Here is a 12617-nt window from a genome sequence, read left to right on the forward strand (position 1 = left end):
GTATATGATTTGCATGCGGGGAAGAACAAATGTTCGAATTGTCTATTTCCCCAAAATCTTATTCGCAAATACATTAACACACTTGTACAACAATACCTATAATAAGAATCAGGGAATACCTGACTTATGCAAGAACTAATGACAGCATCCATATTGGTTGTGAAGGATACTTCCCTACCCTCTCAGAGAGCTTCCTTTAACCTCCTCAGGAACCAAGTACAAGAATCGACATTATTTTCCACGCCCATACCAAATGCTATAAGGAGGATCTGTTGTTCTCGTTCATAGCAACCGCTACAAACATTGTCTTTAGGTAGTCCCGTCTTAGACAGACACTACCTATGAAGATAACAAGCAGCAAGCAACCTATGCATGCATAGAGTTAGATTTCTTTTAGAACACAAAAAAATTAGTTTAGTTGTAGAAACATTATCAATTTTAAAGAAACAATAAAAGTATGGAAAAATATACAACACATCCAATAGCCACAAAACAGACTTGGAAACTATCAATCACATCAGTTTTGATGTTGGGGTAAGTATGCGGGTTGGTTCGCCTAAGGTTGTGTAGGTAAACAAGCATGTTGGTAAAGTTTTCTTCGTCCTCATTCTCTGAGAGACTCATCTTGAAGTAGTTATAAGAGATAATGAAGAATGATCCAAAGTAAGCGTCTAACTACATGCAGTAACATTTTTATATAGGGGACGAAAATTGGTGTTTTTTAATCTGGAGTAACTGTCCGGAACGAGTGTCTGTGACTCCGTATTTTCACTTGAAAGTACGAACCTAAAAATAATACATAGATTCTTGTTTCGGACAGTGGTACTCCGAAATGTACGAAGATTTTTGTTTTGGATCAAAGCTCCGAAATGAATACCCCGACTCCGAAAGGCTCTACGTCGGAGAAAGTGGTCATTTTACAAACACAAATTAAAGTTGGTTATTATTATTAAAATACTCGTTAATATGGGTTATATTATTCAATTTCCCAACATATAAAGTATCATATTTTAGATTATTAGTTCCCTCCAAATTTATTCTTTCATTACTACTAATATTCCACAATTTGTATATTAATTTTTTGGATATATTTTTTTACATTATATCACTCACTTACTGCCATTAAAATATGAGACATTAAAAAAAATAAAAGGATTCTTATATGATAACAAAAAGTAGAGTTTAATAGTAATATTACAAGTTAGCATTTAAAATGAAAAAAGAATTGAAATCTTCAATTTGCTTATCCATTCTTTTTAGTCGCTTATTGACCATTGTTAGCTTTACTTTCTAGACATATGTTTAAGTTTTGACTAGAATATTTGCAAAGTCTACAACGGTTTACTTGTCTAGCTAAATCCTTTTATAAAATAAGGTTTGAATTTTGATAAGTTTATAAATCTCAATTTTAAAGTTATATAATTTTAATCCCGAAATTTTATGTTAGCTAGTTTTAATAAATAAAGCTTGTTTTATTTTAAAACTATTTTTACCATCTTATGTTGAAAGACAAATTTCATTAAAACCAAACTACTTTGTGATGTTTATATATGTTCAAATATTATTTTGCATTTGAAAAACTAATTTATCAGCAAAAACATAATAATAACAACATAAATATTAAACAACACAAATTTGAAAAACATATGTGCATAAACTAACCATCTAATGACATTTTTTGAGCCATCACAAAATGTCATGTCCATTCCTAAAGGGACATTTAAAGGGACCAAAAAACTTATCGTAATGTTGTTGTAGAAGCTTCCACTTAAGAAAACATCAATTGCTTGCAAATAGTTGAAAAGCTTCTTAAAAGATAACATTTCATAAACATGTGACACTTTCAGAAAAGGTTGTAGAAAGTGTTGCATTAGGACCAACAACACTAAAAGAGTCTACCAACAGAAACACTTTTAGCAACGGTTTGCAGAAAGATTGTTTTTATCCTTACACACTAAAAAGCTGCGAAAATCACCTTTTCGTTTTCAAGAAATTGCTCCATATTCATTTCTTGTTACATTTTTGTGAAAAATAAATTATTTCTAAAACTAATCTATTACTTACAAAATAAACAAAGAAAACTACTATATTTCATTATTACATACCATATTAATAAATAAAAATTACAACTATTTTTCAACAAATCAACACATGCAACAACACATTGAAAATACTGAAATTGAGTTGGCATTTGTGAAGGCATTTGAGAAGGCTATCTTGAAGACTTTGAGTATATATTTCTTAGTGGTTTCTTAGTTTATTTGGCATGTAATATATTTAACCATTATATATATATATATATATATATATATATATATATATATATATATATATATATATAGCCTTTAGCTTAGCTTGTTAGGTAAGCTTCCCAAAGACTCCCTTTCTGTATCAACTTCAGTTAGGTTGAGAAAACCAAGGCTCTTTGTATGTTCCGTTTCTTAATCAACAATATACAAAAGCTTTGACCAAGATTACTTTCAAATTTTATGTGATTGATTCATGATTCTTATTCTAGTTCCGCACTCGTCATTTCGTTTTGGATATCACAATTGGTATCAGAGCCAAATCTTGTTGATCTCAGCGATTATTGCAAGAAACGATCAGAAATGTCGAAATTCCTTCATGAATCTCACTCTGTTCTTCAAGTTTTGTAAGTTTTGTGAAGTGGAAGTGAAATCTCTCTTGTATTTGCAAAATTCAATCTAGATTCAAAGTTTTTGTTTGAATCTTTTGTTCTCTACACATTCTTTCATTTGATTCATTCTTGATTCGTGTTTGAGAAGTGGAGTAGAAGAAGATTCTCGAATTTTATTTTCAGATTTGTGCTCAGATTCGTTTTCTCTCTCTAGAAATGTATTATGATCCATTTTAGAACTAGGATTAAAGGTTATAGATCTGATTTATGATGTTAATAATATATGTTTGTGGTATGTTCTTGTTATATCTTATTTGAAGAATGCTATTGAGATATATAATCTTTATGTTGATGAGAAAATATCTGATAACGCATCTTGTAATGGCTGTTCTTTACGAGATGATGAAAAATTAATGGAGCAATTTCGTATTATCAAAAGACATTTAGATCAGGAAAATAGACAACAGATTTTGGAGATGAAAAGAGAAGAAAATGAAAAAGAAGGTGCTATGAGAAATGATGCTTGTGTTCATGTTGTTCAAGAAAATGTTCTTGCTGTTCTTGATAAAGTTCAAGATGTTCTTCACGTTTCAGAGAAAAAGGTGAATCCAGATGATTTTGTTGAGGGGGAGTCAAGTGTTTCTACAAAGTCTTGTGATTCAGAAGCCTTACACTCCGAATCTGGTGTTTCAAATGGTGAATCGCAAAGCAAATCTCCAGAAATTGTGAAAATGAAGGTGTTTTGTTCTATTGGAACTCAAACTGAGGATTCTACATGTTCTATTGGAACTCAAACCGATGATTCTTCATGTTCTTGTAATACTTTTCAATGAATGGTGCTTTACAGAAAGTCTATTATTCAAGATGTTCAAATGTATAAAACTCAAAATGTTTGTGTACCAAATGAATCTGATGTTCAGATTCTGAAATGTGATGAGCTTATTCAGATCCGAAAATCAGTTTTGAAGTCACGGAATTTGAAAAAGAAGAAGAAGAAGAAGAGAAAGGTGAAAAAAGTTTGCGTGTTAAAAATGAAAGTTTCTCATGTTCGTGAAAAATTACAGAAAATTGAAACCAAACATGTTGAAAGAAATTTCGTTTCGCAAATTCGGTCTAAAAAATTTGTTAAAAGTTGGAGAAATGAGAAGAGATTTTATGGTTGGTTCTATGAGATATTTGATATTTTTATATTCCAATTAAGAACCCAATATCACATTTTTCTCAATGTTGACAAGATAGTTTTTATTTTAACCAAAGTTTTTCTCTGGAAGCAATTGATGTGTAAATGGTCATTTTTGGATCTAAGAGATATTAATTTTGATTGATTTGAAATGACTGAAAATGACACAACAAGCATGAAAATTCTGCCATCTTTGAAAAGTGTAAGAGCTACCAAAAAGTAAAAGTAAGGCTGAAAACTGAAAAGTTACTGAAATTGAAAGTTAAATTCGCTGATTCGGAGAAACTGGTCGAAATTGAAAGTCAAAATCGGAACTATTTGGTCTAGCAATTTTGTACGTTCACTGATTTCACAGTTGATTGAAATCACAACCGATTGATCTCACAATCTCGCATTTGGTCTATAAATTTTTGGCAGTAGGTGCGAGTGTCTCACAATTGAAATGATGATTGTTGATTTGAGGATAGACGATGCGAAAGAATCAGAATGAAGCCTTTATAAGTGATAAATAATCTCGCAATCAGATGTTCTCGCAAGTTTCTTATGGTCGGAAATTTTGGATTCGTTATTTCATACATCTCGCATATTGGGTCTTGATTAGTTAATTTTATCTCGCAATCAGAAAATCATAAGCAAAATCAGATTTACGTTAGAATTGGATTCAAACTGTTCATCTCCGAACAGTTCCGAAGATCAGAAGTGTTTGCATCTATCAATGACTCGCTTGTTTTCTGTAATCGGAATTGACTGAGAAGTTCATTTCTGAAATCACAATCGATCTCGCAATTGGAATCACCGGGTCTCACTTGAAGTTTCTGACATCGGTGGTTTTTAGAGTGAATAAATTGTCTATGCAATTGATTCAAGTGTTTTATTAGTCTTCGCATCTCATCTCAATGTTAATGAAGCTCGGAACCGAATGCATTGAAAATTAGTTTCATTTACGAAAGCAAGTTTTGAATCAGAGAGTTGATTTTGTTTACGAACTCATGGATTGGATTTTGACTTCTTCAAAGTCAACAAACATTTTATTTTCTCCGATCAAATAAAGAAGATGGTAAAGTTTACTACTTTAGTCTTCAACATTTGATCATCTTGACAGATTCAATCCAGATTTAATATTCTTTCCAATTTCACGGGTTTTAACCATTTTTATCCTTTTCTAGCCAATTCTTTTCATTTCTTATCCTTTTCTTGGTCTATTTCTTTCTAAATCCTTCTTATCTTTGTTTCTTATTCTTTTGTTTTTGTCTAAACCTCAAAAACAGAAAAACTCTAAAAGATTTTTGTTTCTTTTCGTTTTTGCTTAAAAAAAATCTCGAAAAATCCAAAAATAATTTATTTTGTTGTTTGGATGCGAAATAACACTATTCACCTACTTGAGGTTCCGAAATTCGCAATTTGTCGCAACAAGCTCACAATGGTTTCGCAATTTGGTGTTGTTACCCATCGGTTAAAGCCATTATTCAGTGGTTTCTTCTGTGTTTTACTGATTTTTTGCTAGTTCTTTGAAGATTATGGTGTTGATGCGAATGTTTGGGTATAAAGTGCAACATATCAGAGTCAAATCTTATTTGCGCGGATTTTTGAAGATGATTTCAGATCTGATGGGTTTTGAAGATCCATGTTAGCCTTGGGAAAGCTTTCATGTTTACTAGCCAACTTGCTTGTGATTAGAGTATGTTGCTGGTGAGTTTGAAACTTCTTAATTTTCCAGATCCTATCCATATTATTTTTTGAAGATTCAAGGGGGAGTGATGTTTGTTCAAGGGGGAGAAATGCCAAGAAGATGTAAATCGTGATCTTCATCAGTTTCAACATTTAGGGGAGTATTGAAAATATTGAAACTGAGTTGGCATTTGTGAAGGCTGTCTTGAAGACTTTTAGTGTCTCTTGCACTACAAGAAAACAAGCCTTTAATGACACGCAAACAATGACACGCGCTGACTTACGATATGCATTTCTTGTGTGTCCTAAAAATAATATCAACTTTCCAAAATTTAAAGGATAGAGGACACGCATTTGTGCGTGCCCTAAAATTAGTGTCGAACAAAAAAAATTACAAACATGGAGGGCGTTTATCTTAAACGCGTGTCCTCTACAAATGTCGCTTTATATTTTTACTCAAACGTGTGTCTCATATCACAAACTCCCAGGGACTATTAATTCCAGGGCGTTTTGAAGAACACTCAAAACACTCACTCACTCAGTACGTGCTCTCTACAATCGATCCGTTCAGGGACCTCGCCTCGCCTTGCCAGCAACCTCAGGCTCACTTCTTCTCCGGCGACCTCATGCTCTCTTCTTCTTGTCAACGACCTTGGGCTCAACTGACCTCTTTGGAACGGAGCACACCGGACAAGGTTCAACAATGGTGACAATGAACGATACAACTGCAGAAACTCTAGATACCCCTAACACTAAAAAAAATGAACCATGCAGTAACCCCTAACGTTCAAAAATGAACTCCAACAATTCTACTCCAAATCTTTCTTCTAAATACGAATAATGCAGAGAGCAAAGAATGATGCACTAACCCCTATAAAACCCCTAATCACTGTATTTCCCTTTTTCCCTCCTCCGTCCCCTCCCGTTGATCCTCTAGGTTTACTTCATTTTCTTTAATTTTATTACTTATATTGTTGCCTAATCTACATTTTGAAGTAAAAATTTTGTTTTTGAATTTTTTGTAGGGTTTATGATTTTTTTGTTCGATCTTTGATTCATGGATTTGTTTTTATCGAAATCTTGCCTTCTAGGTGTTCAATAAAATGCCATCTTTCATTCAGAGTATAAGGTATGATTCATATTCTTGTTGTGATCTAGTCCTGACGTCTACCTAATTACAGCTGGTTTTTCAATATCTTTTCCAGGTTTCCATGACACAGAAACAAGATGATGAAAGTGATAAATTGATTGCTGATGATCCATCTGTTTTAGAACCAAGGGATGACAAAAGTGAAGCTTCAAGCAGTGGTACTGGGTGCGCATGACATCTTTCAGGCTCTGAAAATGGTTTTGGAAAAGGAGTTTGGTTCATGATGCCACCAAAGACAATTCAGGTAGTGAGTTTTGTAGGCCTTGTTGGCGATGGAGCTGCATTGATATGCTCAGTGGAAGCCAACTTGACTTACATCCATGGATGGAGTCTTCTTTAAGTTTTTCCAATGAGTATAAACAACATCAATGTTGTTCACTTTATTTCCTGTCAAATTATTTGAAAAAATACGTAAAGAAAATAAAAATTGTGATAAAGTGAAGGGTAATAATAAAAATATTCGATTGTTATATGAGATTGGACTTGCCTGGGATGGAATTTGCTTTGACAAGTTGAACACAATCTTCAAGAATTACTTCAAAAATGTCATCAATTGTTTGACCTTTACGCATCCTTAGATAACCATGGGCAGAAGACATTTTGTCCACATGGAACCTGAGGTAGAAAAAGCCATGTATGATAAACTAGTTATAAGGTGAAAGTAATCAATCCAAAAAAAGAAATTTGTAGTTTTTGTTCCTGAATTAGACCCCTAGAAAAATGATAGAAAAAAGTTTTAGGGGTTTTTAAAAAGTTTTTATTTATTTATTTATTGATTTTTAGAAGATGTGCCATTACCTCAAAGGGCTGCAGCTGCTTCTTTATTGGGGTTTATCGTTTATAAAAGAATGGAATTGTAAGTTGCTTCTTAGTCAGTTGCTATTTAATAACATTGCACTTAAAAATGTTTTATGTTTAGTTGATTAAGTTAGTGATATGATGGTGTTTGTTGACAAGAGGTAGTTGTGAAGAAGTTTATGAACTACGATATCCTAGGCGATGAACTAACACAGTTTAAAAGAGAAGTAAGTTCTACAAGTTTTAAGGTTTAAAAAAAGATAAAAGAAATGTTTCTTGTTAGTCCAAAGACGATAAAACAAACTCGCTACAATTAGAAACGTTCATTTGAGTTGTTACATTCAGGAGGTAACCTTGACCTCTTAAATAACTGCATGCCCTTCTTCTTTTATCACATTATAGATGGTAAAAAAATGTATACATCCAACTGTTCCATTCATCACTTTCAAATCTCCAGAGTTTATAGGGTCCCTTATGTATTTATCAAGTATTCGATTGTAATGAACTGAGTTTTTTTTGCACTTGTGTTGATATGTATATGTGCTTGTGTGTAGGCTGGTGTCAAAAAGCTTGTAGATGTTCACTTTTCCCTCATTTGACCACTCACATTTGGCACAAGTATTTGCAACTAACATTCCTTGTTTGATTCTTCTATTAATTATATTAGCATATAAATTTTTTGACTTTTATTTGATCAGGTAACAAGAATTATCAGAGCAGGGTTCATTAGTCTTAAAGAATTATGAAAGGCAAGATTCAACTCTACTTAGTTGGAATTTGATGTTTATCATCTTTGTGCATATCTTTTTAGTTTGTATAGCATTACATTGCAGAAACAGGTCTAGATAGGAATATGAAACATCAACACTTTAGACTTCATGGTACACCAGGTGACAAACCAGTGAGATTGAGGATTTTTTTGACACCCTTATCAAGAAAAACATGGTACATCAGGTGGCAAACCAATGACATAGAGAAGTTTTTGACATGATATTTGAAACAAGGTGTCACTTGATAGGAATGTAGTATTAGGTTATATAGTTAAGGAAAACCTCGTAATAACAATGTACAATCAGATCCCCTTAATATCAATGTATTAAATTTTTTTGACATGATGTTATTGGATGGAATTGATTGTTTTGGTATATATTTGCTTCCATATTTTTGTATTATGCGTAAACTAGAATCGTAAAGACGGGTCATAAATGTATATTGTAAATGGTTGCTGAAGTTTACGACACGCAAATGCATGTCATCTTCATTTATGACAAAGGATTTAATGATACGCAATGCGTGTCCTAAACGCGCGTCGTAAGGTTACGAAACGCAAATGCGCGTCGTCTTCCTTTATGACAGGCCTTCCTTGATACGCATTGCGTGTCGTAAATGAGCGTCGTAAATGTGTGTCATAATTGTGCGTCGTAAATGCGTGTCGTAAATAGACAACGCGCAAAAGCGTGTCGTCTTTCGTTATGAAAGGGCCTTCTTTGACAAACATTTGCGTGCCGTCTGAGCGTTTTACGACACACATTGCATGTCTAAAAGGCTGTTTTTGTAGTAGTGTTGCTTATTGGTTTCTTAGTTTATTTGGCATGTGATGTATTTAACCACTATATATATAACATTTAGCTTAGCTTATTAGGTAAACTTCCCAAAGACTCCCTTTCTGTATCAACATTAGTTAGGTTGAGAAAACCAATGCTCTTTGTATGTTTCGTTTCTTAATCAACAATATACAAAAGCTTTGACCAAGATTACTTGCATATTTTATGTGATTGATTCTTGATTCGTATGCTAATTCCGCACTATATATATATATATATATATATATATATATATATATATATATATATATATATATATATATATATAGATGTATTGTCACACCCCTGAACCAGGACGACGGAAACGTCCGGGGGCGGATGACGTCATTCTAAAGTATCATAACAATTAAATATAAATGGACATAACAACCCACAAATAATACATTAAGATATACAAACTTACATTGTTACATAGTGTATTTGTTCAAAGCTTACACAACATTAACTGAAAAGTAACAATTTCAAAGTGAAACAAAAATCTAGTTCCCGATGGCTTAAGTATCTGTTTACTAGTTCCCTGAGAATACAAGTCATTTTGAAAATCGTCAACAATGAATGTTGGTAAGTTCATAAGCATTTTTGTATGAAAATCGGTTTGTAATCTGTTTTGTTTGAAAAGTATTGTATGTTTCCAGAAAATCCGATATTTTCTATAATAGTGAATTGTATGTCTTATACCAAAGGTAGAAAATGTATATATGCATGCTTCTTTGTATATTCCCAAAAAATCCAATATTTTCTGATGTATGAAAATCTGTAGTCTTAAACCCTAAGATCGGAGTTGTGATAATAGTATACTGAAATATAGCATGTAGTTTTATAATTTATAAAACCAGTGGAGTGTAAGGTTCCCGTAAACCATGATAGTACTGTTAATCCCTATGTGAGTCATTATAACCATGCTTTATATGACTGTATGCCTGTTGCGACGTTCCTTAGGCGTCGGAAATAGGTAAGATAATTGTCACCCTAGACTGCCCCGTCTAGCTGTAGCGAACAGCTCAAGTGTGGGGGTGTCAATCCCTGTATAGATCTATAGACAACCACCTCGCTCTCCCTCCAAGAGATTCTGGTTATAATTACAGGACTTAGAGTGTACCCTAGGTAGGTACAGTGAAGATAAAGTGTCTCACTAGAGCATTAACATATTTACGTGAACTACGACTCCTTTCTTGTATTATATAATGAAATGGCTTCACTAGTGTAAATTCATGACAGGCGTTTTATGACACGCATTTTATAGGTTTCATGACATGTAGTTTATGACGCGTGTTTTAACAGTTTTCATAATACACGTTTCACGACATGTGTTCTGTGACACGCAAATTTTTCTATCAACAAATTGTCTTGTAATTTTTGTACGAAAACTATTTATAAAACTTTAAATAATAGTTAAGTCTAGTAGTAAACATAACATTATTTTCTTGGGTTTTTAAACAATCCAAAAAATAGTGATGACAAATCTACGACTATTTTAATAATAAAATATCAAACTTTGTAGTTTTATTTAACACCTTTTTACCGGTTTGTAAATTTGTAACATAATATTTTTATTTTGGGTCAACTGTAGTCAATCACGATTTTTATCTAATTAAAATGATAACAAACACATGTGTCAAAGTTTTTATGTAGTTAATAAATGATATTAAGCTTATTATAAAAGAATATGTCACACCCCCAAACCGGAACGGCGGAAACGTTCGGGGGTGGATGACGTCATATGTAGTATCACAATAATTGCATCATAGAAATCATAGTAAACACAACCATTACATTGAATACATATATGAAAAGGGTGTTTACATCTGTTTGATTTTTGTTTTTATACATCAAAAGTATAATCAAAAGAAAAAGTCGTGACTCTATATGCTCCATCTTCTCAAAACTCCAGGAGGTACCTGTCTACTGATTTCCTGATAATACAAGTAGTTTTTGAAAGAGTATCAGCATAAAGCTGGTGAGTTCATAAGCGATGTTTTTGTAATGAAAAACTGTTGATGAATCAGTGAAATATGTTCGCATGTTTCCAAGAAAATCCAATATTTCTTTTGTAAAAGTGTGATAATATCAGTTCCAATCTATGACCACTTAGTTCATGCTAGCCATGTATAAACCAATATCGAATGGACAGTTGATTATGTGGATCTGCCCTAAGCCCACAACCAAACAAGGAACAGGAAATGAGGCGGAAACCACACATTCCACAGTCTATCGAATATTCTCCATACGTAGCCCTGATGCCTAAACTAAGGAGTTATAGAATTAACTATGAATGTTTGTTTCTGTATCCTGTTGTAGTATAGGAAAATGTTAGTTTGTATGTATGGTTAGTACCAATCGTAGTATGTGTGTATTCTTGTACAAAACCCTTTGTATATATGTTCTGTATGAAACCCTGGCTACCACCAATATGTATAGTATGTTCTGTTTGAAAACCCTGGCTACTACCAGTATGTATAGTATGTTTTATTATTTAAAATAAAACTAATGAAGTATGAAATCCCGCAACAAAGGTTAATTTATACTATTGTGAGTCGTATTACCATGCTTGGTATGACCTAGTGACCTTTACGACGTTCTTCAAGTGTCGGATAAATGACATTTGTCACCCCAGGCATGCCTGCCGAACTATAGCTAGCAGTTCAGGTGTGGGATTATTAGTCCCGAATAGATATATTCACAAATCTCACGCTCTCCCTCCAGGAGACTCTGGTTATACTATGATAGGATTTAATTCAGTACACCGAAGGGTACAGTTTTGAAGTAGAGTCTCACAATTCTGTATAATCTAGTTTATGTGTAGTTCTGTATTGATCTACTGTATTGAAATCCGTGTGTATACTGTATAAGGTAATAATTATACTAAAATAATTATTAAATGTTGTACTATTGTAGTAATGTATGTCATAAACTAAATATGTCATAGTTTATATGTTTATCATGTATGTAATCTGAATCGGTAAAAGCTGTGTATTGACTTCCCCAAACTATACCCATTATAGTTTGCTTGAAATGTTATGTACTTGGTTTGTAAATTGTTCTGAAAATTATGCAATTATGTTTCCAAGTTAAAAGTGTCCCTTATGCTCAACATAGTATAAAGGGATTAAATATCTAAATATTTTATAAAACGTGGGAATCGTTTGACTATATCAATTGCATAAGTTTTAACTTCTTAAAACCTTTTGTTTTGGTTCACAAAATCATTTGTGTTTGGCATGTATTCCCCCCCTGAAAACATTAAAATCATAAAAGTGTTGGGGTATGAACTCACCGTTAGTCGTGTGAATAGTCGGACAACGAGAACTGGGAGTGAAGACCCTCGAGTTGATGTATATGGCACTTAACGGGATCCTAATACAATTAAATACATATATGTATCTAAATTAGCAATTTCGTTAGATAATGTGTTAGAGAAACACTTGCTTTCAGTTAAGGAATGTTACCGGGACTTGATTGAATCGCGGAAAACGGGGTTTCATTCTAATTCACCGCTTAGGGAGAGTTTGCGGCCATGAAGGGGGTTTACGACCGTGAATGGAGTTTTCGGCCGTGAATGGAGTTTACGGCCGTGACCTG

The sequence above is a fragment of the Lactuca virosa genome, chromosome 6 (genome assembly GCF_052849685.1).
Source record: "Lactuca virosa cultivar CGN04683 chromosome 6, Lactuca_virosa_CGN04683_v6, whole genome shotgun sequence".
Lineage (NCBI taxonomy): Eukaryota > Viridiplantae > Streptophyta > Magnoliopsida > Asterales > Asteraceae > Lactuca > Lactuca virosa.